At 37.4% G+C, this 25,406-nt stretch overlaps 1 protein-coding gene across 1 annotated transcript in view; it reads right to left on the bottom strand.

Moving 5' to 3' along the window:
• ME1 (malic enzyme 1) overlaps positions 1 to 25,406 on the bottom strand; it is a 204,840-nt gene that overhangs the window by 141,902 nt on the left and 37,532 nt on the right. The gene's annotated exons all lie outside the window — the stretch shown is intronic.

Below are 25,406 nucleotides of genomic sequence, written 5' to 3' on the forward strand. Positions count from 1 at the left end.
CATCCACTCTTCCCTGGTTCTCCAGCCTGGAGGCCTAACCTGAAGATTTTGGACTTGCCAGCTTCCACAACTACATGAACCAATCCCTTAAAATAAATCTCTCCAAACACACAACAACATATACATATACATAAAGATCAAATTTTCAGCATCCGTTGGATCATCAAAAAAGCAAGAGAGTTCCAGAAAAACATCTACTCTGACGACTCCAAAGCCTTTGACTGTGTGGATCACAACAAACTATGGAAAATTCTTTAAGAGATGGGAATGCCAGACCACCTGACCTGCCTCCTGAGAAATCTGTATGCAGGCCAAGAAGCAACAGTTAGAACCAGACATGGATCAACAGACTGGTTCCAAATGGGGAAAGGAGAACATCAGGCTGTATATTGTCACCCTGCTTATTTAACTTATATGCAGAGTACATCATGAGAAATGCCGGGCTGGATGAAGCACAAGCTGGAATCAAGACTGCCGGGAGAAATACCAATAACCTCACGTATGCAGATGACACCAATCTTACAGCAGAAAGTGAAGAAGAACAAAAAACCTCTTGATGAAAGGGAAAGAGAAGAGTGAAAAAGTTGGCTTAAAGCTCAACATTCAGAAAACTAAGATCATGGTATCTGGTCCCATCATTTCTTGGCAAAGATGGGGAAACAATGGAAACAGTGAGAAACTTTATTTTGGGGGGGCTCCAAAATCACAGCAGATGGTGACTGCAGCTATGAAATTAAGATGCTTACTGCTTGGAAGAAAAGTTATGACGAACCTAGATAGCATATTGAAAAGCAGACACATTACTTTGCCAACAAATGTCTATCTAGTCAAAAGTTACAGTTTTTCCAGTAGTCATGTATGGATGTGAGAGCTGTATCGTGAAGAAAGCTGAGCACCAAAGAACTGAGCACCAAAGCTTTTGAACTGTGGTATTGAATAAGACTCTTGAGAGTCCCTTGGACTGCAAGGAGATCCAACCAGTCAATCCTAAAGGAAATCAGTCCTGAATATTCACTGGAAGGACTGATACTGAAACTCCAAAAGTTGGGCCACCTGCTGGGAAGAACTGTCTCACTGGAAAAGACCCTGATGCTGGGAAAGACTGAAGGCAGGAGGAGAAGGGGAAGACAGATGAGATAGTTGGATCGCATCACCGACTTGATGGATGTGAGTTTGAGCAGGCTCCGGGAATTGGTGATGGACAGGGAAGTCTGGTGTGCTGCAGTCCATCAGGTCACAGAGTCAGACACGACTGAGCAACTGAACTGAACTGAAACATACATATTACTGATTCTCTTTCTCTGCAGAACTCTATTACAGAGAACAACAAGGTAGTAAAATGAGTTCAAGCCCCAACTCTGGTACTTACAACTTGGTACTGAACTTCTTGGAATGACTGTTTTAAATTACTTATAAAATAAATAGTTTTTTTTAAACCAACAGCTACCAAATGTTAATGACTCCATCTCCACATATTCCACAAACTTCACTCACCAACTATTTCCAAATATTGTGAACTGTAAATGCTCATAAAATCAATTTGAGATAAGCTCCTCTTTATTCATTTTAAAACTGATATGAGCATTCCAATTAATTAAGCTAAAATTAATAGATGCTGTTCTGATAGTTAAAATCCAAAGTACTTTCCATGGTAGAAAACACTGGAAAGAATCCTATGGTAACACTGAATTAATCAAACAGATGGCATTTATTTGGCACACAGTTAGTGAAAATTAACTTCTTCCATTAGGGAAATAACATACTTACACATTTTCAGCTTTTAAAATATATTACCTCATTTCATAGTGAAAATGTCTCATTTCACAAAGCAGCAGCGATTTTGTAAAATGCATAAAATATGGCACGCTCCAAATTATTATAAATGTCATTCATTCAGTCACCAATCAATGTAAGACTAGAATTTATATTGATAAATGAACATTTTCTTTGCTTAGAAAGAAATGAAATTCAGTAACTTTCATGATTTATTTTAAGTATTATGTAATGTGGAATTCTATCAAATATTATATAAATTTTACTACAATGAATATAAAATATCATAAAATATATAGTAAGGTACTGAAATTGACAACTTCAGTTATGACTGTACTTCAAAGAGTTGAAATTTAGACTTCAAAATTACCTAGGTATAAAATATCCAATATTTTTTAAAGGTATATAAAAGAATTCTTAGACAATACTAAATACAGATTATTTTGTCATGAAAATAGACCTTCAAATTTTCAGAAGCATACCTGAGAAGCATGTCGGAAATTTTGGAAAGAATAAAAGCAAACATCTAGGCTGGCTGTTTCTACTCAATTACTGAATGGAGGTTGGTGGGAAGGGGTTGAGGGGAGGTGCAAAACATTACCTCCTGGAAAATTCTTCCTAATAATTCCTCTACTAGTTAAAATTAGTTAACTAAGTTAAAAACTAAGTTAAATTAAGTAACTAAGTTAAATAAAATATACATTTAAAAAGCAACAGTTTCAAAGCATATACAGAAAAACCAATAGTCTGAAAAAAACTACAAAAAAATTAAAAATCAGATGAGAATATAATTACTTCAGATGAGAAAATATCAACATTAAACATTTATCCATTCAAATTGGAGAAATTTTGAAAATGAACCAGCCTATAACCAGGATACAGCTGTGTAAACTGACATGTGCTTATGTGTATTTTGAGAGAAAAGAATAGGAATTTTGATGAGCTGTGTCATCAAATCACTTTAAACCTGTTTAAAATCCTTCTTATTTGAAAATCTACTAATTTTAATATGCCCTAAAATTGTGATTTAAAGTTACTACCAAAACCTTTCTGAATTAGAAAGCAGGGCTATTTGAAATGACGAGTGAATTAGCTGTGACAGTCCCAGTCCTACATTTTGAGGCTATTCCATGCAAGTGTATTCTTTTTCTCACATGAAAATCTTCCAAAGAACTGAAGACCTAACTATGTCCTGTTCAAGTCTTGTCTTTAAGGCTCCACATTTCTATTCCCCCCAACTCTTTCTCATTATCTAGTCTTCAATAACTCACTGCTTTGGTCACTCTTCTCTGTATATATCTGTTTGCCTAAGTCCTTTCAAAAATATGAAATCCAGAACTAAACACAATATTCCAGATGTGCTCTGAGAAGGATAACTTATTGCCTCTCTTTTTAGAAAATTCTTTATTTTTAATAATAAAGACTGGCACATGTAATCCTTCTTAAAAACACCCAACACCACCCAAATTGATACACTTTCACAAATACTACTTGAGATAAAACTTGGTAATTTTTCTTAATTTTCCATATGCTATGTGTAAACTTAAATCAAAACACCTGGGTGTACCACACAGATTGTAGCAAAGTTATTTTTGGATCCTAAACTTAAATTTCCATTCAAGTTTTCCACACATAAAGTCTCCAGGTGAATATGGAGATTCAATGAACTGTTACATTACAGTTTTTAAGGGTCTTTTATAGTAAAAGATAACTTTCACTGCTTTGCAAAAGAGTTGTATGTCTATGCATACATTTAGATAATACTTATATACTGATGTGAAAAAATAGTGTCTGAATCATGCCTACGTTTTTTCCATTCTCCAGATTAAGGAATTACTTAAGAAAGAAGATAGTTTGGTATTTTAAGCTACTTGTGGGCACACATTGAATTTCTAGTACTTAAGATACAGGCTATTCTACCGCACTCCTATTAACACAAATCACATATATTCATACACTTTCATAAACATGACAGTCTGCTCAGAAAAAATAGTCAATTTGAATTAATTAGTACATCCTCTAAATCTCAGTAAATGAAAATCAACTTTTTGCAAATAATTATCTCTAAAAAATCCACTGAGGTAACAGTAATCAAGAGAGTAATTAAGAGACTTGAACTAGTCCAAACAGTCCAATCATTTGTTTCATCCTTTTGGAAAAAAAAATTTCACCATGTAGTGCTGTAGAAACAAAAGATGCAAATATTCAGTCTATGTCATGGGAAAAGAAATAAATGAATCAAAGAATATTTTGGAATAAGTATAAATCTAAAGCAAAGGTATATTACCATAGGAGGTATGGGTAAGGGTAAAGAAGTTTATTAATATCTAACATTTAAATGCTCACTTTTCTAGAAGCATTAAAAATTAGTTGTTCTCTTAAACACCAACCATTTCAATTTCTACAGACTCTAAAACAATAAAACTATAGAAACAGAAGCTTCCAATATAATAAAAAGTAAAAATTACAAACTGAACCAGAGCTATAAGCCAAAAATATTCCCTGAATCTCAAAACTTTTAAGTATTTCCAAAGATGCTAAAGTGGCTTAACAGAAAGAAGCTATTCTCAGTTGAGAATAGTTCTGAACCACCTGGGCCACTCTATATCCAGGACTACTTAAGAGATTTAGGACCTCCTCTGATCCCGTCCCATAAACTCCTTAGCTCTGGAAGTAAGATGACCTAGGAGATCAAGAGATGTCTGTCAACCTCTGGGCACTGGATCACTTGGCAGTTTACATCACAATGGACCACAGACAATCAGATCACAAAAAATAAAACTACTCAAAGCACCACAGCCTTAGGGGTGAAACATATAACTCATAAGCTATTAAAATTGGCTGTGAAATCATATTTTCCATAAGCAAGTTAAATTCTCCTTATTTATAATTCATTACTGAGTTAATTAAAACACTAATAGCTTAATAAACTGCTATCACAAAACTGTGCAGTACATAATAAAAAAAAAAGATCTGTTAGGAAAACTAGGTAGATTTAAAATGAGAAAATTTATAGAACAGAATACAATATGAAAGTGCCCATTCTATTAACTATACACTTGACAGCTATTCTAATTATTAAATCTGTAGCATATAAGAATATGCTTGGGTTAAAGGAGTATTGGCTTTGGGAAGGTTTCTTTTTACATTTATTCCTTTTAAGCATTTTTTTTACTGCTGTTTCACAAAACAAATATCAATTCACCAATACCCTCACCCAAAAATATTACAAAATTTGCTGACCTCTTGGCATACCTGCAGAAACTTTGTTTCCATTGTGATAACCATGATCGAATCATAGTCATGCTTATGACCATTTCTGTACTACTAGGTAGACATCCTCATATGAAATTACACATAAGGTAATAAAGAAGGTTTAGTTCAATTTAAATAACAAATAATATACTTCAAGTCCTTTTTGTAATTCCAAAGGAAGTATGTGGTTTAGTTGCTAAGTTGTGTCTGACAATTGCGACCCCATGGACCGTAGCCTGCCAGGCTCCTCTGTCCGTGGGATTCTCCAGGCAAGAATACTGGAGTGGGTTGCTATTTCCTTCTCCAAAAGGAAATATATTTACAAATAAACAATAAATACAGAAAAACTATCTTAGTATTTTGTTTTGGTTTGTCTTAGTATTCCTTCTATGTACTTCTCTAATAATTTTCTGGGGAAAAAAGAAAGCAAAAAACCCATATCTTATTGATTCTCTTTGACAATTGGTCTTTTTAATCATCTTCATCATTGTCAAAATCAAAATAAGCACCATTTATGTAGTATATCTAATGCGTGAGTTAAAATATTAGGATCCTCATGTATTAAGTTCCAGGTCTACATTTAATTGCCTTGCAAACAGTATGGAGGTTCCTTAAAACAAAAACAGAAAATAGAGTTGCCGTATGATCCAGCAGTCCCACCCCTGGGCACGTATGCAGACAAAACTGTAATTCAAAAGGTATAGACATCCCTATGTTCACAGAAGCATGACTGACAATAGTCAAGACACGGCAGCAACCTGTGTCCATTGACAGATGAATGGATAAAAATGGTGTGGTAAATATATACAATGGAATACTGCTGCTGCTGCTGCTGCTAAGTCGCTTCAGTCGTGCCCAACTCTGTGCGATCCCACAGACAGCAACCACCAGACTCCGCCATCCCTCGGATTCTCCAGGCAAGAATACTGGAGTGGGTTGCCATTTCCTTCTCCAATGCATGAAAGTGAAAAGTGAAAGTGAAGTCGCTCAATCGTGTCTAAGGACTCCTAGCGACCCCATGGACTGCAGCCCGCCAGGCTCCTCTGCCCACGGGATATTCCAGGCAAGAGTATTGGAGTGGGGTGCCAGTGCCTTCTCCTACTCGACCGTAAAAAACAATGAAATAATGTCATTTGCAGCAATACGGGTGCACTTAAGAGATTATCATACTAAGTGAAGTTAACTCAGAAATGGAGAGATAAACATCATGTCACTTATATGTGGAATCTAAAAAATTATATAAACGAAGTTACTTATGAAACAGACTCATGGACATAGAAAACAAATTTATGGTTACCAAAGGGGACAAGGAGTAAATTAAGAGTTTGGGATTAGCAGATACAAACTACTATATATAAAATAAACAACAAGGCCCTACTTACAGCACAGGGAACTATAATCAATAACCTTGTAAGAAATCATAATGGAAAAGAATGTGAAATATATATAATATATGAAGTGAAGTGAAGTCGCTCAGTCATGTCCAACTCTTTGCGACCTCGTGGACTGTAGCCCACCAGGCTCCTCCATCCATGGGATTCTCCAGGCAAGAATACTGGAGTGGGTTGCCATTTCCTTCTCCAAATATAATATATATATATATATATATATATATACACACACACTTATATACTTCAGTAAAAAATAAATATGTCCAGGAAAAAAAAAAAACACTCAACATGTCCCCAAAAGAACTTTCTATTTCCCTTACAAACATATCTGGTTATTTCAAAACTCAGTGAATGATACCATCATCCATTTAGTCATCAAGAAATCCAGGAGTTACAGTAATAGCAGTTGTAATAAACACCACATGGGAAAAACTACTTTGTGTTAAGATTATGCTAAATATATTATCCAGATTAAACCTAATTCCCCTCATTCAAAAAACCTGCAAAACATATATTAGTCTGAGAAATCTTACAATAAAGGGTCCTGTTTAATTTTAGTTAATTCCAGTTTCCTCTGATTAATTTGAGCACTGAATGCTTTTTCACCTCATTTTTGGCCAACCAATTAATGATACTAGTTGGATCAGACTATGGAAATGTTTTTTTAAAAAACCTGTCACCAACAAACTGTTCTATTAGCTCATTTTTTTTTTTTTTTGCCAAAATCATATTCAGTGATGCTCAGCACAAAAATGAGTAGTTGAAAGGCATACAGTAGGTGCTTAAAGTTGTATGGTGGTTTAGTTGCTAAGTCTTGTCTGACTCTTGCAACTTCATGTAGCCCTCTCAGGCTCCTCTGTCCATGGGATCTTCCAGGCAAGAATACTGGAGTGAGTTACCATTTCCTTCTCCAGGGGATCTTCCTGATCCAGGAATTAAACCCAGGTTTCCTGCATTGCAAGTGGATTCTTTACTGATTGAGCTATGAAGGAAACCCCTTTAAGGTTGTATGGTCTCTATTTAATCAAAATATTATTCCTCACAGCCTGATTCCTTGGAATGAAGCTAATTTATTTCAGATCTATTATTTATGAGAATTTGCCTATTAGAACAGTATGCTTAAAACAGTAGGAGAAATAATCAATACTTTGTTTTTCTTTGTGAGTGGATGAATAGAGTAACATTAAGTTACTATTTTATGAGGTAAAAAACAACATATTCAAGAAAAACCAGACACTAAGTTTAAATTTATAAGTAATAATTTATAATTACTTTTTAAAAAATACTATAAGTAATAATTTATAAAATATTATCACTTCTCTCTAGATGCTTACAATCTAGTTGAAACTAAATGAAGAGGCAAATAGATGGGGAAACAGTGGCTGACTTTATTTTTGAGGGCTCCAAAATCACTGCAGATGGTGACTGCAGCCATGAAATTAAAAGACACTTACTCCTTGGAAGGAAAGTTATGACCAACCTAGACAGCAGCATATTCAAAAGCAGAGACATTACTTTGTCAACAAAGGTCCATCTAGTCAAGGCTATGGTTTTCCCTGTGGTCATGTATGGATGTGAGAGTTGGACTATAAAGAATGCTGAGCACCGAAGAATTGATGCTTGTGAACTGTGGTGTTGGAGAAGACTCTTGAGAGTCCCTTGGACTGCAAGGAGATCCAACCAGTCCATCCTAAAGGAGATCAGTCCTGGGTGTTCACTGGAAGGACTGATGCTAAAGCTGAAGCTCCAATACTTTGGCCACCTGATGCGAAGGGCTGACTCATTTGAAAAGACCCTGACGACGGGAAAGATTGAGGGCAGGAGGAGAAGGGGACGACAGAGGATGAGATGGTTGGACGGCATCACCGACTCAATGGACATGGGTTTGGGCGGACTCTGGAAGTTGGTGATGGACAGAGAGGCCTGATGTGCTGCGGTTCATGGGGTCGCAGAGTCAGACACAACTGAGTGACTGAACTGAAGAGTAAAATGACAACAAAAGAAACCAAAAGGGAAAAAAAACTGAGCTTGTGGATGGAAGACTATCGACTGCCAGAAACGGGGTGTGAGGAATGAGAAGTGGATGAAGCTCAAGAGCTTCCAGCTTCCAGTTACAAAATAAGTAAGGCCTGGACATGTAATACACACAGAGCAACTAGAGTTAACAATACTGCTTTACATATCTGAATGCTGCTAAGAGTGTACCTTAATAGTTCTCATCACAAAAAAACAGTTTTTTTGTAACTATGTATGGTGATGGATGTTAACTAGACTTACTGTGTTGATAATTTCACAATATATACAAATACTGAATCATTACATTATATACCTGGGACTAATAGTATATGTCAATTTTACCTTAATTGAAAAACTGAAATGAATAAAATTAAAAAAGAAAGAGACCAAGTACCTTGATACAACGTTCAAAATATCAAAAACTAGGAACATGATTAACTGCCAAAGGCATGGGTAAAGTGATATGCAGCTAATAAGAACTCATAGGAAAGGGAGATGATTCTTGGAAAATGCAGGTAAAATATAGCAGGTAGAAATATTTCCAAAGAAATTACACAAAACTACTTTAGCTGTACTTTACATATATCTGCATTATCAATTTACACAAAACTTTTCTTTAAAAAAAGTTTCACAGAATACAAGTAGGTTAAGTAATACAGTGGGATCAGCATTCTGCAAAAATATAAAAAAGAATTGTCTTTAGCTTCCAAAAATGACACCTCTATCTACAAATTAGCCACAATTAAGTATACTGACATAAACAGACTGCATTACCAAATACCGAAAATTCTGAAAGAACTGAATATTATGGGAACAAGGTACTATAAACAAAGTTAACAACAGCCTTAAAAAATCATTATCCACAACACCTTGAAAAATCCACACAATATATCCATGCCAAAGAGAAAAGAAATTCCATACAGTACCAATAAATGAATATTCCAGTATCATACCTCAAGGAAAAATGTTAGAAGTAGAGTTATTCATATAAGAATTTATTTTTGGATGCCCAGCCAGATTTTAATGCCATATTCAAAATGAAAAAATAAAAATCTAGGTACAAGAAAGTATCGTGTCATTAAGATTTATTAAAAAGTGTAAGATCAAAAGATATACCTGTTTGCAACTGTATTAAGCTCAGTACTTGTACTATTAATGCTTAACTTTCACTAATTATGTTCCTAACTGCTACCATCAAACTCACAAACTAAATATAATGAGGGGTATATCTTTCTATTTAGTTTCTAAATGTCTTGGAATGCCTACTGTTGCAATAGGAAATGCTAAAAAGACATTTGTCAATTTTGACTTTAAAAAAATAGGCCACATTGTGAAGCAACTATACTCCAATAAAAATTGATTAAAAAATAATACAGACGTTAAATGACACCTGAAAGATCCATCACTATTCAAACACAATCACAATTTCCTTCCTAATATAATATCTAAATATATGCCATGTAACACATTTCCAACCAGGTTGCTTTTCTCATAATCATAAAAGAAGACAGGAGAATTATTCTATTACAGAATTGGTGGGGTGTGGGATCAAGACGGCAGAGTAGGATGGCCCTAAACTCACCTCCTCCATGAGCACACCAAAATCACAACTGCTTAAAGAGCAACTCTCTATGTGCATGCGTGCATGCTAAAGCTGCCTCAGACCTGTTCGCCTCTGTGCAACCCCATGGACTGTAGCTCTCCAGGACTCTCTATCCACGGGGTTCTCCAGGCAAGACCACTGGAGTGGGTTGCCATGCCATTCTCTGGGGGATATTCCCGACCCAAGGACCAAACTCGTGCCTTTTACGTCTCCTGCACTGGCAGTCAGGCTCTTTAACACTAGCGTCACCAAGACAACCTGAAGACTAGGGATTCCAATCCCAAAGAACGGCAGCGCCAAAGAAAGTTCAAACTACCTTAAAACTGCACTCATTTCACATGCTAGCAAGGTAATGCTCAACATCTTTCAAGACAGGCTTCAACAGTGTATGAACTGAGAACTACCAGATGTACAAGTTGGATTTAGAAAAGCCAGAGGAACCAGAGATCAAATTGCCAACATCTGCTGGATCACAGAAAAAGTGAGGGAATTCCAGAAAAACATCTACTTCTGCTTCAATAACTACACTAAAGCCTTTGACTGTGTCGATCACAAAAAAACAAGACAAAATTAAGAAAGAGATGGGACTATCAGACCACCGCACCTGCCTCCTGAGAAACCTATGCTTAGTCGCAGTCGTGCCCTACTCTTTGCAACCACATGGGCTGTAGCCCACCAGGCTCTTCTGTCCATGGGGATTCTCCAGGCAAGAATACTAGAGTGGGTTGCCATGCCTTACTCCAGGGGATCTTGCCAACCCAGGGATCGAACCTAGGTTTCCTGCATTGCAGGCAAACCCACATGCAGGTCAAGAAGCAACAGTTAGAACTGGACAGGAAATAACAGACTGGTTCCAAATTGGGAAAGGAGTACATCAAAGCTATATACTGTCACCCAGCTTATTTAACTTACACACAGAGTACATCATGCCCAATGCCAGGCTGAATGACTCACAAGCTGGAATCAAGATTGCTAGGAGAAATATCAACAGCTTCAGATATGCAGATGATACCACCCTTATGGCAGAAAGTGAAGAGGAACTAAAGAGCCTCTTGATGAAAGTGAAAGAGGAGAGTGAAAAAGCTGGCTTAAAACTCAACATTCAAAAAACTAAGATCATCTGGTCCCATCACTTCATGGCAAATAGATGGGAAAAACAAAAACTGTGACAGACTTTATTTCCTTTGGTTCCAAAATCACTATGGACATTGACAACAGCCATGAAATCAAAAAACACTTGCGAGGCTTCCCGTTCTAGATAGTGGAATAGAAGGACTTGCGCTCATCTCCTCCTGCAAGAACACCAACATTGCAACTATGCTGAGCAACCATCGATAAGAGGATGCTGCTGCTGCTGCTGCTGCTGCTGCTGCTAAGTCGCTTCAGTCGTGTCCAACTCTGTGTGACCCCATAGACGACAGCCTACCAGGCTCCCCCGTCCCTGGGATTTGCTGGAACCTATCAAAAAGAGATACCCCACGTCCAAAGACAAAGAAGCCACAGTGAGACAGTAGGAGCAGCGCAACGTGATAAAATTAAATCCCATACCTGCAGGGTGGGTGATTCACAGACTGGAGAACAATAATACCAAAGAAGTTCTCATAGTGGTGTGAAGGTTCTGAACCCCACGTCAGGCTTCCCAGCCTGGGTACCCAACAAAGACAATGGGAATCCTTCAAGGCCAGTAGGATTTAATTATAGGACTTCTAGAGGTCTGGGGGAAACAGACTCCAGTCTTGGAGGGCACAAACAGAATTTTGTGCACATCAAGACCCAGAGGAGAGGAGCAGTAACCCCAGAGGAGACAACCAAAACTACCTGCTAGTGTTAGAGGGCCTCCTGTGGAGGTGTGGGTCGGCAGGGGCTCACCACAGAGATGGGGGCACTGTTAAGTCCCCTTTGGTGTAAACTCTCTGACAGTAATCCTGCTATAGAGCCAACAGACCACAGGGCTGGGTCACTTCAGGCAAAACGACCAGGGAAGGAGTGGAAGCCCACTCATCGGCAGATAACTGGATTAAAGCTTTACTGGGTAGGCCCTGCCCACCAGAGCAAGACCTAGTTTCTCCCATCGCCAGTCCCTCTCAAGAAGCTTACACAAGCCTCTTAGCCTCAGCCATCAGAGGGCAGACTGAAGAAGCAAGAAGCACAGCCTCACAGTGGGTAAAACAAAAACATATTACAGGAAGTTAATCAAGATGAAAAAACAGAAAGTTATGTCGCAGATGAAGGGACAGGATAAAACCCCAGAAAAACAACTAAATTAAGTGGAGATAGACACGTTTCCAGAAAAAGAATTCAGAATAATGAGAGAGAAGATGATCCAGGATCTTGGGAAAAGAACTGAGACGAAGACTGAGAAGACGCAAGAAATGTTCACCAAAGAACTGAAGAAACAGAGATGGATAATGCATTAGAAGGAATCAGTAGCAGAATAACCGAGCAAAAGAACGCACAAATGACCTGGAGGACAGGATGGCAGAAATCACTGCTGCAGAACAGAACACAGAGAAAAGAAAGAAAAGAAAGAAAAACAGCCTAAGAGATCTCTGGGACAACACTGAATGCACCAACATTTGCAGAAGGAAAAGAGAGAAAAGACTGAGAAAACACTTTTAAGAGATAATAGCTGAAAACCTCCTGAACATGGGAAAGGAAATAGTCAACCAAGTCCAGGGAGCACAGAGAGTCCCAGGAAGGAGAAACCCAGGGAGGAACACTCCAAGCCACATGGTAATCAGACTGACAAAAATTAAAGACAGAGATAAAATATTAAAAGCAACAAGGGGAAAACAAGTATCATACAAGGGTACTCCCACCCTGCTATCAGTCTATTTCTCAAGAGAAACTCCACAAGCCAGAAAGAAACGGCATGATATATTTAAAGTGATGAAAGGGAATAATCTACTACCAAGAATACTCCACCCAGCAAGACTCTCTTTCATATTTGATGGGAGAAATCAAAAGCTTTCAGACAAGCAAAAGTTAAAGAGAATTAAGCACCACCTAACCAGCCTTACAACAAATGCTAAAGGAACTTCTTTATGCAGGAAACACAAGACAAGGAAAAGACCTATAGAAAATAAACCCCAAACAATTAAGAAAATGGTAATAGGATCATACATATCAATAATTACCTTAAATGTAAATGGGTTAAATGCACCAACCAAAAGACAGAGACTGCCCAGGTGGATGAAAACATGTCCACGTATGCAATTCCACTTACCACGTCACTCTGCTTGACCCCCTCAAATTCTATATAATTATTTCATATTGTTAAGTTAATCCATGTTCCCATTATGGTTTGCAATTATAATTATCTTTTATTTTCTGTCTGGCTATTGATTGTGAAAACTGATAAACACCTTTTACTATTGTGATTATTTAACTATTACTCACTTAATACCACTGTATTATGATTGGTCAACAGAAAAATAATAGAACTCTAAATCACCAAAACTAAGGTCTAATAGAAAAACCTGTTACCACTTTTTAAAATCCAGATGCATATCAGAATTATCTTGAAAATTTTTTGAAAAATACAAATGCTCAGGTATGGCTTTTTTTCTCCAGAGTTCCAGATATGTTTGTAATGAGCAGTCATGTTTAAAAACAACTGAACTATATGCTGATTTTTTTTACTTTTTACCTAATTTGTTTCACTTTTTCTATTTAATATTCAGTGCTTCCATTTCATTTAGTCTGTGTTCTCCAATTTCTCCATCTCCTCTTTTTTTTTAATGTTCTTTCCCAAGCCTTTATCAAGTGTAGTAGAAAAGCTTTTGTGTGTGTGTATATATATATAATACATATATTTTATGAAAATGAATTTTTGCCTAACTAAAAAACATTATGACATTTTGATTCCACTTGTTTGACGCAGTATGAGTAGAATGCAAGATTTCCAATAAAAAAATAGATATGCAACAAGCAACAAAGGTTTACTGTATAGAATAGGGAACTACAGTCAATATCTTATAATAACCTATGCTGGAAAATGATTTCAAAAATAATATATGTGTATTTGTATAACTGAATCACTTTGCTGTGCACCTGTAACACTGTAAATCAACTATACTTCAATAAAAAATATATATTTTACAAATAAAAAAATAAAAGATACTTGCTCCATGGAAGAAAAGCTATGACAAACTTACACAGCATATTAAAAGCCAGAGACATTATTTTGCCAACAAAGGTCCGTATAGTCAAAGCTATGGCTTTTACAGTAGTCATGTACAGATGTGAGAGCTGGACTATAAAGAAGGCTAAGCACCGAAGAACTGATGCTTTCGAATTGTGGTGCTAGAGAAGACTCTTAAGAGTCCCTTGGATGGCAAAGAGATCAAACCAGTCAATCCTAAAGGAAATCAACCATGAATATTCACTGGAAGGACTGATGCTGAAGCTGAAGCTCCAATACTCTGGCTACCTGATATGAAAAGCCAACTAATTGGACAAGACCCTAATGCTGGGAAAGATTGAGGACAGGAGGAGAAGGAGGTGACAGAGGATGCGATGGTTGCACGGCATCACCAACTCAATGGACATGAGTTTGAATAAACTATGGGAGTTGGTGATGGACAGGGAGGCCTCACGTCCTGCAGTCCATGGGGTCGCAAAGAGTCGGACATGACTTAGCAACTGAACAATAACAACAAAAGACTAGCAGAAAAGATTTTTCTCAACTAAAGATATATAACATTTTGTAACACATCATGTGAAATGCTGGGCTAGATGAAGCACAAGCTGGAATCAAGATTGCCAGGAGAAATATCAATAACCTCCAGTATGCAGATGACACCACCCTTATGGCAGAAATCGAAGAGGAACGAAAGAGCCTCTTGATGAAAGTTAAAGAAGATAGTGAAAAAGTTGGCTTAAAACTCAACATTCAAAAAACTAAGATCATGGCATCTGATCCCATCACTTCATGGCAAATAGATGGGGAAACAATGGAAACAGTGAGAAACTTTATCTTGGGGGGTTCCAAAACCACTGCAGATGGTGACTGCAGTCATGAAATTAAAAGATGCTTACTCCTTGGAAGAAAAGCTATGATCAAGCTAGACAGCATATTAATAAGCAAAGATGTTACTTTGCCAATAAAAGTCCATCTAGTCAAAGCTATGGTTTTATCCAGTAGTCACATATGGATGTGAGAGTCGGACCATAAAGCTGAGCACCAAAGAATCGATGCTTTTGAACTGTGGTGTTGGAGAAGACTCTTGAGAGTCCCTGGACTGCAAGGATATGCAACCAGTCCATCCTAAAGGAGATCATCCCTGAATCTTCATTGGAAGGACTGATGCGGAAGCTGAAACTCCAATACTTTGGCCACCTGATGTGAAGAACTGACTCATTGGAAAAGACCCTGCACCTAGGAAAGACTGAAGGCGGGAGGAGAAGGGGACAACAGAGGATGAGATGGTTGGATGGCATCACTGACTTGATGGATATAAATTTGAGTAAGCTCTGGGAGTTGGTGATGGACAGGGAAGCCAGGCATACTGCAGTCCGTGGGTTGCGAAGAGTCGGACACGACTGAGTGACTGAACTAAACTGAAATATATAGAGAGAGGAGCCACAATGAAATGGATACGTAGACGAAGTAAACACACAGCTTACTCAGGACCCACAAGACCCTTCTGGCGACCCACACACAGGAAGAATATCACCACCACAGTGGTCCTCCCTGAGAAACAAAGGGTCTGAGACCCATTCTGGGCTCCCCAGCCTGGGGATTCTGTACCAGAAAATGAGTCCCTAGAACATCTGGCTTTGAAAACCAGTGGAGCCTACATTTGGGAGAGCAGGAGAGACACAGGAGCCAGAGACCCCCCCCTTAAAGGGAGAGAAGAAAATCTCACAAGCTGAGTCCTGGCACAATGATAGTAATTTGAGAGGTGCCAGTGTAAGACCCACCTGTTGATCTTGGAAAGCATTCCAGAGAGACAGGAGGCAGCTGGGACTCCCCCTGGGGTTGGGTCTCTCATTGCACCATGCTGATACAGACATTGGCAAGCACCATCTTTGAATCCTCCCTCCAGCCCATTAACTCTGGGACCTGCTCCACCCACCCTGGGCTGTACCCACAGTAACCACACAGGGCTGGGCAGGGGGAAGTCAGCTCCACCCCAACTAATGGCACGTGCAGCCCACACAGGAAGCACTCCCAGTGCACACGTCTCTAATGAGCAGAGAGGAGTGCACTGTGAGGACTCATGGGATGTCTCCTACATAAGACCGCTTTTCCAAGACTAGGAGACATAACAGACTTAAGTGCTACACAGATACAAAAAGAGAATTAGATAAAATGAGAAGACAGAGGACTATGCCCCAACTGAAAGAACAAAGACAAAAATCTCAGAAAATGAACTAAATGAAACAGAGGTAAGTTATACACTTAAAAAAAGAATTCAAGGTAATGATCATAAAGATAATCACCAAAGTTGGGAGAAGAATGGATGAAAACAGGGAAAATTTCAACAAAGAGTTAAAAGATGTTAACAATGAACCAATCAGAGCTGAAGAATAACTGAAAGAAAAACACACTAGCAGGACTGAATTAGATGGTACAAATTAGATTTAGCAGTTGATTAGATGGTACAGAAGAACCAACCAGTGACCTAGGAGGCAAACAAAGCAAAACTCACCCAAGATATAGCAAATATATGTCCAATAAGGGATTAACATCTAAAATAAATTAAGATTATTAACATCACTAATCATCAGGGAAACGCAAATCAAAACCACCAATGAGATACCACCTAACACCTGTCAGAATGGCTATCAACAAAAAGATAACAAATTAACAAGTGCTGGTGAGAATGTGGAGAAAAGGGAACATTGGTAAGACTGCACATTGCTGCAGCCACTATAGAAAATATTATGGAGGCTCCTCAAAAAAAATTAAAAACTGAACTACCACATGATCCAGCTATTTCACTTTGGGGTATATACTCAAAGACAATGTACATTGCAGAAGTATTTACAGCAGCCAAGATATAGAAACAAACTAAGTGTCTAGTGATAGACGAAAAGATAAAAAAGACATGATATATACATATATATATTCACTATATATATGGTCACATATGGACTTCCCCTGTGGCTCAGATGGGAAAGAATCTGCCTGCATTGCGGAAGACCCAGGTTTCGATCCCTGGGTTGGAAGATCCCCTGGAGAAGGGAATGGCAACCCACTCCAGTATTCTTGCCTGGGAAATCCCATGGACAGAGGATCCTGGTGGGCTACAGTCCATGAGGTCGCAAAGAGTCAAACATGACTGAGTGACTGACACCACACTATGGTCATATATATATACATATACATACATACATACACACACACACACACACACACAATGGAATATTAGTCATAAAAAGGATTATCTTGCTATCTGGAACAACTGGGAGGATCCAGGGTATCACGTTAAGTGAAATCAGTCAAGAGAAAGACAAATACCACAAATACCATATGATGTCACTAATACGTTGAATCTAAAAAACAAAATAAACAGAAAGAAAACAGACTCATACATACAAAGAACAAACAGGTGGTTATCACAGGTGGGCAGGGTGAGAAATTGGGCAAAAAAGGTGAAGATTAAGAGCTGCAAACTTTCAGTTAAGTCACAGGGATATAATATACAGCATAAGGAATATGGTCAATAATACTCTAATAACTTTGTATAGGGACAGATAGTTACTAGACAACTTACTGTGGTGATCATGTTGTAATGTATTTAAACGTCAAATCAATTTTTCCGTTATTTACCTGAAATATTTCAAATATTATCTCAATAAAAATATCTTCAAAAATCATCAAAAATTTAACAAAATATACACATTAAAGGTCAACATGACAGAAAACTGCCATAAAATGATCATTTACAAATAATTGTGGCAAGTTTACTATCTCTCTATCAGTTAAGCGTTCCTTTAAATTTCAAATACTGATTTTGCAATACAGACTCGGATCTGAAGTACCAGCTGGAAGGCCTCTGGGTCCGGCCACCTTATGAGCCAGTGAAACTAGAAAGCACAAAGGGGAAAATAAAGGAGAACAAGATCACAGAGGAGTAGGTGGATGTGGAGTACATCTCTCTCCACAGATACATCAGGAATACACCTTCAAACACAGAAGTGCATGCAGAACACCAGCTGAGAGCGGACAGGAGTACCTGACCAGCAGAAAAGAACAGAACCACACAAAACTCGAGATCAAGCCCTGAGCCTTTGGAGTGGGCGCACTGACTCCAAGACCCTAGACTACCAGGGAACTAACCCTAGGGAGTACCGAATAGTGAGGACTAACTAACAAGGGAAACCACTTGAATACAAGACCCGGCATCACCCAATCACCAGTAGCACCCTGTGCAGGGCACCTCATCTAAATGACAAATAAAACAAAAATACAAACCCAATCACTAGCAGACACGATTACCACCTTACTCAGTCTTGCCCATTAGAGGAAAAACAAGCAAACAAATAAAAACTCAGCATAAATCTCACCCTATACAAAGCTTACACAAACCACTGGACCAAGCTTAGGAAGGGAGAAGCCAAAAGGAAGGAAGAATTCAGCCTTGAAGACTGGGAAAAGGAGACCTCAGACACAGTAAGTTAAAAAAATAATAATGAAAAGGCAGAGAAATACTACACAAATGAAGAACAAACTAGAAACACAGAAGTCCAAATACGTGAAGAGGAGATAGGCAAACTACCTGAAAAATAATTCAGAATAATGATAATAAAGATGATCAAAAACCTTGAACACAGAATGGAGAAAATGTTAAGAATCAATAAACAAAGACCTAGAAGAATAAACATCAGAGACAAACAACACAGTTACTGAAATTAAAAATACTCGAGAAGGAATCAACAGCAGAATAACTAAAGCAGAAGGACGAAACAGTGAGCTGGAAGATAAAACGGTGGAAATAACTTCCGAAGAGCAGAATAAAGTAAAAAGAATGAAAAGAACTGAGGATAGTGTCAGAGACCTCTGGGACAATACCAAACACACCAACATTCAAATAATAGGGGTCCCAGAAGAAGAAGAGAGAAAGAAAGGGTATGAGAAAATTTTTGAAGAGAGCATAGTTGAAAAGTTCCCCAACATGGAAAAGGAAACAGTCAATAAAGTCCAAGAGGTGCAAAGAGTTCCATACAGGATAAACATGCCAAGACACATACTAATCAAACTAATAAAGACTAAACACAAAGAAAGAATATTAAATGCAACAAGGGAGAAGCAACAAGTAACATACAAGGGAAACCCCATACATGTAAACCCTGATCTCCCAGCACGAACTCTGCAGGCCAGAAGGGGATGGCAGGATATATTTAATGTACTGAAAGGGAAAAATTTACCACCAAGATGACTATACCCAGGAAGGATCTCATTCAAAATTGATGGAGAAATAAAAAGCTTTTCAGACAAGCAAAAGTTAAGAAAATTCAGTACCACCAAATCAGCTTTACAATAATGTTAAAGGGACTTATATACTCAAGAAATACAAGAGAAGAAAAAAGATCTACAAAATCAACCCCAAACAATTAAGAAAATGGCAATCAGAACACACATTACTTTAAATGTAAATGCATTAAATGCTCCAACAAAAAGACACAGACTGGCTGAATGGATACAAAAACAAGACCCACATATATGACGTCTACAAGAAACCAACTTCAGACCTCAAGACACATACAGACTGCAAATTAGAGGATGGAAAAATATATTCCATGCAAATAGGAAGCAAAAGAAAGCTGGAGTAACAATACTCATATCAGACAAAATAGACCTTAAAATAAAGAAGATTACAAGAGATAAGGAAGGATACTACATAATAATCAAGGGATCAATCCAAGAGGAAGACATAACAATTGCAAATATCGATGCACCCAACATAGGAGCACCTCAATACATAAGACAAACATTAACAGACATAAAAGGAGAAATTGACAGAAACACAATAATAGTAGGAGACTTTAACACCCCACTCACACCAATGGACACATCGCCAAAACAGAAAATTAATACAGAAACACAAGTCTTAAATGATATATTAGATGAGATGCATCTCATTGATATCTTCAGAATATTCCCCCCAAATGCAGAAGAATACACCTTCTTCTCAAGTGTACATGGAACATTCTCCAGGATAGACCACATCTTGGGTCACAAATCAAATCTCAGTAAATGTAAGAAAGCTGAAATCGTATCAAGCACCTTCTCCGACCACAATGCTATGAGACTAGGTATCAGTTACAAGAAAAAAACTGTAGGAAACACAAATACATGGAGATTAAACAATATGTTTCTCAATAACCGACATGTTACTGAAGAAATCAAAAGGGAAATCAAAAAATTTCTAGAAACAAATGACAACGAAAACACGACAACTCAAAACCCATGGGATGCAGCAAAAGCAGTCCTAAGAGGGAAGTTTACAGCAATACAATCCTACCCAAGAAACAAGAAAAACATCGAACAGACAACCTAACTTTACACCTAAACCAAATGGAAAAAGAAGAACCAAAAACCCCAAAAATTAGTAGAAGGAAAGAAATCATAAAGATCTGACCAGAAATAAATGAAAAAAGAAATGAAAGAAACAGTAATAAAGATTAATAAAACTAAAAGTTGGTTCTTTGAGAAGATAAACAAAATCGACAAACCTTTAGCCAGACTTATTAAGAAAAAAAGAGAGAAGAATCAAAACAAAATTAGAAATGAAAAAGGAGAGGTTACAATGGACAATGCAGAAGGACTATAAGAGACTATTATAAACAACCATATGGAGAACCTGGAAGAAGAAACAGACAGTCTTAGAAAAGTCTAATCTTCTAAGACGAAACCAGGAAGAAACAAATTATGAACAACCCAATTATAAGCATTGAAACTAAAGCTCTGACCAAAATCTGCCAAAAAACAAAAGCCCAGGACCAGATGGCTTCACAAAATTCTATCAAACATTCAGAGAAGAGTTAATGCCTATCCTTCTAAAACTCTTTCAAAAAATGGCAGAGGAAGGAACACTTCCAAACTCATTCTACGAGGCCACCATCACTCTGTTACCAAAACGAGACAAAGATAACACAAAAAAAGAAAACTACAGGCCAATATCACTGATGAACATAGATGCAAAAATCCTCAACAAAACTTTAGCAAACAGAATTCAGCAACACATCAAAAAGCTCATACACCATGATCAAGTTGGGTTTATTCCAGGGATGCAAGGATGCTTCAATATATGCAAATTAATCAATGTGATACACCATATTAACAAACTGAAATTAAAAACCATATGATCATCTCAACAGATGCGGAAAAAGCCATTGACAAAATTCAGCACCCATGTATGATACATAGTAAAGACATATATGATAGAAAAGAAAGTGAAGTTGCTCAGTCATGTCCAACTCTTTGGGACCCTGTGGACTATAGCCTAACAGGCTCCTCTGTCCATGGGATTTTGAAGGCAAGAGTACTGGAGTGGGTTGCCATTTTCTTCTCCAGGGGATCTTCCCAACCCAGGGATCAAACTCGGGTCTCCTGCATTGCAAGAGGACACTTCACCGTTTAAGCCACCAGGGGAAGTCATACATGATAAGCGTACAGCAAACATTATTCTAAATGGTGAAAAATGGAAAGCATTCCCCCTAAGATCAGGAACAAGAAAAAGTGTGTCCACTTTCCCCACTCTTAATCAACATAGTTCTGGAAGTCCTAGCAACAGCAATCAGAGAAGAAAAAGAAAAGGAATCTAGATCAGAAAAGCAGCAGCAAAGCTCTCACTGTTTGCAGATGACATGATACTGTACATAGAAAACCCTAAAGACAGTATCAGAAAATTACTAGAGCTAATCAGTGAATTTAGCAAAGTTGTAGGATACAAAATCAATACACAGAAATCATTTGCATTTCTATATACTAACAATGAAAACTCAAAAGAAGAAATTAAGGAATCAATCCCATTCACCACTGCAACAAAAAGAATTCAATATCTAGGAATAAACTTACCTAAGGAGACAAAAGAATTGTACACACAAAATTATAAGACATTAATGAAAGAAATCAAAGATGACATAAACAGATGGAGAGATATTCCATGTTCCTGGGTAGGAAGAATCAATATTGTGAAAATGACTATACTACCAAACACAACCTATAGATTCAACCCCATCCCTATCAAATTACCAATGGCATTTTTCACAGAACTAGAACAAAGAATTTCACAATTCATATGGAAACACAAACAACCCCAAATAGCCAAAGCAATCCTGAGAAAGAAGAATGGAGCTGGAGGAATCAACCTTCCTGACTTCAGATTATACTACAAAGCTATAGTCATCAAGACAGTATGGTATTGGCGCAAAAACAGAAACATAGACCAATGGAACAGCATAGAAAGCCCAGAAATAAACCCATTCACCTCTGGGTAACTTATAGTTGACAAAGGAGGCAAGAAGATACATTGGGGCAGAGACAGCCTCTTGAATAAATGGTGCTGGGAAAACTGTACAGCAACATGTAAAAGAATGAAATTAGAACACTTCCTAACACCATATACAAAGATAAACTCAAAATGGATCAAAGACCCAAATGTAAGACCAGAAACTATAAAACTCTTAGAGGAAAACATAGGCAGAACACTCAATGACATAAATCAAAGCAAGATCCTCCGTGACCCACCTCCTAGAGTAATGGAAATAAAAACAAAAGTAAACAAGTGGGGCCTGATTAAACTTAAAAGCTTTTACACAGCAAAGGAAGCTACAAGTAAGGTCGAAAGACAAACCTCAGAATGGGAGAAAATAATAGCAGATGAAACAACTGACAAAGGATTAATTTCCAAAATATATAGGCAGCTCACACAACTCAATACCAGAAAAACAAACAACCCAATACAAAAGAGGGAAAAATACCTAAACAGACATTTCTCCCAAGAAGACATACAGAATGGCTAACAAACATATGAAAAGATGCTCAACATCTCTCATTATTAGAGAAATGCAAATCAAAACTACAACGAGATATCACCTCACACCAATCAGAATGGTGATCATCAAAAAGTCTACAAACAATAAATGCTGGAGAGGGTGTGGAGAAAAGGGAACACTCTTGCACTGTTGGTGGGAATGTAAATTGATACAACCACTATGGAAGATGGTATGGAGATTCCTTAAAAAACTAGGAATAAAACCACCATATGACTCAGCAATCCCACTCCTTAGGCACCTACCCTGAGGAAACCAAAACTGAAAAAGACACATGTATCCCATCGTTCGTTGCAGCAAGATTTACAATAGCTAAAACATGGAAGCAACCTAGATACAGATGAATGGATAAAGAAGCTGTGGTATATATACACAAGGGAATATTACTCAGCCATAAAAAGAAATGCATCTGAGTAAGTTCTGATGAGGTGGATGAACCTAGAACCTATTATACAGAGTGAAGTAAATAGAAAGAGAAAGGTGAACATTGTATTCTAACGCATATATACGGAATCTAGGAAAATGGTCCTGAAGAATTTACTGCAGGGCAGCAGTGGAGAAGCAGACATAGAGAACAGACTTGTGGCCATGGGGAGAGGGGAGGAGAGGGTGAGACGCATGGAGGGAGTAACACGGAAACTTACATCACCATATGCAAGATAGACAGCCAATGGGAATTTGCTGTATGGCTCAGGAAACACAAACAGGGGCTCTGTATCAACCTATAGGGGTGGGGTGGGGAGGAAGATGGCAGGGAGGTTTAAAAGGGAGGGGATATATGTATACCTATGGCTGATTCAGGTTGAGGCTTGACAGAAAACAACAAAATTCTGTAAAGTAATTATTGTTCAATTAAAAAATAATTTGAAATACTGCATAAAATTTGATAGAATACCATGAATATGTCACCTAAAATCAACACGTGTGAGCATTTTGATACAAATGCTGTGCTAGGTCTTGCCCTATCTCTTCCTCTCCCTCTCCCCTCCTACTTATTTATATATCTACTTACCTACCTATAACCTGATAGGTAAAGAACAGTTTATATAGCATGACCCCTTCTATAAGGAAAACAGTATTGTATCAAGTTTTTTGTTATCATGACATTAGGTATTCTTAAACTACTTCTTCTTTTGTATATTTGTATTTTCTCATTTTTCAATAATGAACATGTATTGCTTATTTAATTAAAAAAGAAAATATGTACTCAAAAAAGAATTATTCATCATAATACAGTTACCAGCTAAATCCTAACTCTTGTTTTTCTATGAAAAAAAAATTTCTCTGTTTACATAGCCATTACATAAATGCAACACAGATATGTGCTATTAAGGAAATTTAACAGATCATCTACAATTGATTATTCTCTTTATATAAGGGATAATGTGGCTAATTATTTTCTTTATACAAAAGGCAACTGGCACAAATGTGCAAAATATTACCACTACATAAATACACCTTTGCGAAATCTACTAACTTTCAGATCTTACCTCTGAAACATTCATTTCAATGACAGAACTTACAGTAGGCTTTTATATTTGTGATATAAACTTATAAACATTTCTTTTCATTTTAAATTCAGAACTATAAGCAGCACATAAATATTCAACTTGAGCTTTTGTTGTTGCTGCTGTTAAAAGCGTTAATATTTATTTCAATTGTTCCTTGCTGCAAAAGTATTTAAAGTAACATGATAAAGTAAAGCCATGGTTTTAAAAATCTACATTTTATATTTTACACATCTTTAAAGATGGTTACAATTTCACTTAAAGGAAATCAACAAAAGAGCCTGTTTAATGCCAACTCTGAACTTAGGAAATAATATACTCCTTGGGCTTCCATAGTGGGTCAGTGGTAAAGAACCCGCCTGCCAATTCAGGAGACTTGGGTTCAATCCCTGGGTCAGGAAGATCTGCTGGAGAAGGAAATGGCAACCCACAAATCCTACGGACAGAGGAGCCTGATGAGCTACAGTCCACTGTGGCATAGAAGTCGCACACAATTTAGCGACTAAACAACAATACTCCTTATTTTCAGGAAAATCTGAAATCTTTAAGTTACAAAATGTACACATAATAGAGGCAATTACTATCTCAAAGACAAACTTAGCTATGATCAACTACCTTTTTTACCCAAAAAATGTTCATTTAGTATCTGTAAAAGGAAACATAAATTGGTTTATAAAAAATAACTTCCCCATGATCTTAAATCTAGGAATAAAACACTATATTTTAAAATGTCATATATACATTTATAATGTTCTTTAGCCCACCACATTCCTTTTTCCATGGGGATTCTCAAGGCAAGAATGCTGTAATGGGTTGCCATGCTCTCCTCCATGGGATCTTCTCAACTCAGGG

This window comes from Capra hircus, chromosome 9 (assembly GCF_001704415.2).
Source record: "Capra hircus breed San Clemente chromosome 9, ASM170441v1, whole genome shotgun sequence".
NCBI lineage: Eukaryota > Metazoa > Chordata > Mammalia > Artiodactyla > Bovidae > Capra > Capra hircus.